This window comes from Lutra lutra, chromosome 4 (genome assembly GCF_902655055.1).
Source record: "Lutra lutra chromosome 4, mLutLut1.2, whole genome shotgun sequence".
NCBI classification, from domain to species: Eukaryota; Metazoa; Chordata; class Mammalia; order Carnivora; family Mustelidae; genus Lutra; species Lutra lutra.
In genome coordinates, this window is record NC_062281.1 from 35449428 (window position 1) to 35454474 (window position 5047).

Genomic DNA, 5047 nt, shown 5'->3' on the forward strand with positions numbered 1-5047 from the left:
GAGCAGAATCTGCTTGTCCCTCTTCCTCTGCTCCCCACCACCTTCTCTGTGGAATAGATAAATAAAATCTTCAAAAAAGAAATAAAAAAGAAAGGGAGCCTGGGTCGCCATCCCTGTAAGGATCATAATAGTGAGTTCGTCAAATATTTCAGGCACTCTGCTTTTCAGACTCATGCTAGCATTGCACTTGTCCCTGGTGGCTGGCCGGGGTCATGCAGTCAGCTCTGGCCAGTTCAGGTCTGTGAACAGAAATGCCCTGTGTCACTTCTTGACCAGAGTATATGTAACTCCCCATGTTAGGCCCCCCAGAGCTGTCTTTCTCTCCGTTATGGTGACCAGCCAAATTCCAGCTAGTCGACCTTAGCTCTGGAACATGTATGACAAGGAGTGAGAACTACACCTTTGTAGTTTTGAGATTTTGTGATTTGGGGTGGATTATTAGTTGCCAAGGGATAACCTTGACTTATAAATGTATGTATACTGACAAAGTCCTTTTGTCCCATTGAGGCTGCCTTGCTCTAAGTGAATTTATTTGCCTTCCTCCTGGGATCATTTCACCATATCATGAGGTATTAAGGGGGTATGTCTGTAAAGGGAAAAAAGACCTGTTACACTTCCCTCCATGACACTGGGTACCTTCTATTTGTGTAGATAAACTGGTCCACATTCCAGTTCATGGATCCTGAACAGGAAAGCCCTTCCACAAGGTGTTCAGTCACATCTAGCTAGTCCGTCTAGAGAGGAAAGCAAGCTGCCTTAGCTCTCCCCCATCATACCACCAGCATCCTATTTGAGCTGGTGGAAATGAAGCAAAGTTTCCAAACCACTGTTTGAATAGTACAATGATACCATCCTAGATAACGCACAAGGCATCTTGGAATTAAGGCTTTCGTTTTGAAGTTCCCAAGCATTTAATGGGGGCAGTCTACTCCTTTCATCTGAAGCATCTTGTGTCTAAGGAGGAAGGCTGGAGGGTAGAATCCTGGGGCGGGGGAGGGGGGATGCGGAAGCTAATAGTGAAGGGTGAGCAGGTCTGTCCCAGCATTTTGTGCTCAGTGGCTCTAAGGACCAGAGAGAACGAGCATGGGTGGAGAGCTGCCACCTTGTGCCTGGTTTTGATGGGGAGGATATTACAAATGTTAGACGGGTAAAAGGCTGATCTTGTTCCCTCAATATTTTAAGAAGGCAGAGTATCATGATGGCCCAAAGCATGAGGTGTAGATGGTCATTGACTTGCAAATCCTAGCTCCACCATTTAGTGACTCTGTGACTTAGGGCAAGTTTGGATTAAGTATGAAGATGGAATGAATTAGCAGCTATAAGGCTTGAAGGACGCCTGGGACCCAATGAACAGAACCTTGCAGAGTTGATGAGAAATATGGCATTCTACATTTCCAGTGCCCCTAAGCAAGGATCCTGCCTGGGGCGAGACTCACCTATTCCGATCTCCGCCTTGGGGGGGTGGGGGGAAGTGGGCGGGGGAGGGGGGTAGGATTTTGACGGAGGGCTTTATAGGGAGGATTTTACTGGCAGGCAATTTTCACAGGACACATGTGCTCTGTAGTCATAAATGTTCAGGTTAGGCCTGAGTCCCTGCTTGTCCCCTACTTTGAGCAGAAGCTGGAGCTACAGGCCAGCTTCCTGTCCCCAGGCCTGTTGCTTGGGGGAAGAGGTGTTTAACCTTTTTTTTCTGAATCTGAATGCTTTAGGGATTATTTAGGTTTGTGTTCCGGCTTTCTTTGGCAGCTGAGAAGTAAAGACTTTTCAGGAGAAGTAAGTGTGGTTGTGCGCAAACCACCCTGTGTCTCTGGGCCTGTGTGCGGGCAGCCTGGGTGGCCTTGGCACTAGTCATCGCAGGACAGACTTGGCTGGAGCCAGGCTCTGGCCCTGGCCTGGTTCCTCTGTCCTGCCTTGGCTGGCTCCACCCTGCCCCTGCCCAGTGGCCATGTCTGGGATGGGGAAAACAGGGAGAGGGATGACTTCAGGTTGGGCGGGTACTGGAAGGTTCTGCCAAGCCCTGGGCTCAGGCCAGCGGGAAGATCAGAGTGAGTGTTAAGGCCCTGGTCCCACCCTCCTGTGTTTGGAAAGTTGAAAACCTTGTGATCTGGGATTCAAACCACGGTTTTCTCACTAACCTAATCTTGGACATACTGTTCAACTTCTCTGAGCCACATTTTTGTCACATGTCAAATGGACCGATAATCATATTTTGCGCCGAACACAGTTATTTTAAGACTGGGCAGATGTAATGGGTCCCACACAGGGGACGCAGGAGAAACATTGGCCGGCTTCATCCCCTGCACCCCTGCCTCTGTCCCCATTGCAAAAGCATCACGTCAGTGCTCATTTCTGCTCATGTTATTCTGCTTGTCTCTTGTCTAGAAACATCTCTCTCCTCTCCACTTTATATACACAAGTCTCGTCCACTAGAAAAGTCCATTTCCAAGAAGGAAAGGAAAAGGGCCCCTCCAGGAACCAGTTGGATCAAATCTGTGTGAGTTTCCCAGGGCTGCTGTCACAAAGTGCCGTAGGCGGGGGGGGGGGGGGGGGGGGGGGGGGGGTTGCGGGAGGGGACTTCAGCGACAGAAACTGATTGTCCCACAGTTCTGGAAGCCAGATGTCTGAGATCAAGGTCTCAGCAGTTCTCCTCCTCCGGTTGCTGGCCATCTTTGGCCTTCCTTGGCTTATAGAGGCAGCACCCCGTCTCTGTCTTCAACTTCCCATGGCCTTCTCCCTGTGTGCATGTTCCTGGGTCCAAAATCCCTACTTCTATAAGGACGTCAGTCCTGTTGGATCAGGGCCAACCCTAATGACCTCATCTTAGCTACATCTGCAACAACCCTATTTCCAAATAAGGTCATGTTCTCAGGTCCCAGGGATTCAGACCTATGAATTGGGCACAACTGAACCCGTACAGGACCTAGCTCTAAAACCTGGGATTCCTCCTCAGGGTTCCCAAGGCTGGCCTCTGGGAACCAGGGACCCCACCTGCTTTCCTCTCCTGGCCCCACCCCGCCCCTCAGTACCTGCTCATGCCAATTTGGCTATAATCTGGGACTCTGGGGTGTCCTTTCCCTCGTTCTGTGCTGACCCCTATGAAGGACTCACAGGACAGGCTTTCCATGTGATTGGTTACTCAGAAACAGGGAGGGCTCACAAATCTGGAAAGATTTGAGCCCCTGGAGCAGCTGGGGATCCCCACAGAAGCACCCTGGGCCCTAGATTCCTGATGTCCAGGCTCTTGTCTGTGGGGAGGAAGTTACACATGAGGTGGGTGGTGTAGGTAGGAGTTGGCCACCCTGAAAACCACTTTCCTCCAATCCTGAGATTCTTTTGGAGAGCCTAGGGTCTCAAACCCACATGTCTATAGGAAGGGTTGGGTAGAGCCTATAAAGGAACCAGGCCTCACGTATAGGAAACAAGCAGAGATGTCCAAGGTGCCAGTGTCACTATGAGAAAAAGCAATTTCCAGAATACTCCGATTTTTCCCCAAAGCTGGACATCTGGATTCCTTTTTTATTGTGGTAAAATACATGTGGTAAAATGTTACCATTTTAACCATTTTAAGTGTACAATTCAGTGCCATTGACTACATTCACGATGTTACGCCATCACCACCACCATCCGCGCAAATCCAGATTTTTATATCAAACATCCTGATTTTAACTCTGGCATCTAATTCACATCAAAATAGACCCTTCATGTTGGCGGGTTGCCAGTTTGGAACTTCTAGGCCCGGGAAGTGATTATTTGCTATTCTGGCCCTGGGATGGTGACGGTTGCCTGAAAGGTGGGGAAAGGCAGGCCTCAAACCCTGGAGACCTGAGGCAGAGCCTGGCGGGGTGGCCCTTCGGAGGAGCAGGCCCCTCCAGGAGCAGCTGTCAAGTTTGAAGGCCGGCACTCAGCATAGGTGTTAGGTAGGACAGTGCCGAGGTTTCCTCTGCAGAGTGGAGGAAGGCGGCCTATGAAAGGATTGACCTCCGGTTTTTCCCTGCCTTGGCAAGTGGAAGCTAGAATGAACTGAATTTGAGGAAAGGTAACCTTTCTTGCACTCCTAGAGTCCTGGGGCAGTTTGTAGCCATTACTGTGTGATGTCTGGAGGCCTTCACACTCGGTTTCTCATCTGTGGCTCCTGACTTCCCCAGACCCTCCGGCTCCCAAGGTGGTCCCTATTGGCCATTCGAATCTCCATCCTCTGTGTTTCTTTCAAAGAATGGGGCTTGTCGGAGCTCCCCCTTCTCTTTGTGTCCTGCCTAGAGAAAAGCCTCTGAAGACTTCTCCCCTGACACAGTCCTGAGACAGGGGAAGCCGAGCTGTGGGGTGTTGGCAGCAGACACTGGGTCCGGAGTCGCCGTCTGGGCAGTGGGAGAGCGTCCCTCCCCGAGGGTCTCAGAGGTTGGGGGAGAAATCCAGTGTTACAGCTGAATCAGGCCAGATTTAGGAACAAGGACTGCAGCGGCAGGACAGATTAAAGGAGCCCGGAGGCTGCGGGAAGAGGGTGGGGGTCCAGAGCCCAAGTCTCATGAGCCGGGAAAGGATGGAAGCTGAGCAGCTCTGCATTTCTGTCCAGTGGGTCTTTGTCCCCACTTGGCCGTTTCTGACCCTTCCTCCAGTGGGGCCGGGGCCATCCCGGTTGCCATCTCGGATGCCACATCTGGCCGTGCTCGTGCTGAGCTCCGTCCTGTCCACAGAGTTTCCTCAGGAGTCTCTGCCCTCTCCCCATGCTCTCTCTTTCCTGAATGTTCACTGTCCTAAGCTCCTCAGCCCCTGACTATGCCCTGTCGTGACCTGTTGTCCTTTAGGCCCCTGACCCGTTACCTTCTCTGGGCAGCTTTGGTGTCTGATGCAATGTTTACCTCATGCCCTGGACAGATCTCCAGGCTGGACATATTTGGTATGGACTCGGCCCCCACCGAGTTGCCCAGGACTCCCCCCAAACTGACCTACTTGAGGTGAGGGATTTATTGCTGGCTCAGATGACCCACCAGGACTTCTCTGGACCAACAGGCTTTCAAGAACATTCTCAGGCCAGACAAGTAAAGGAAGA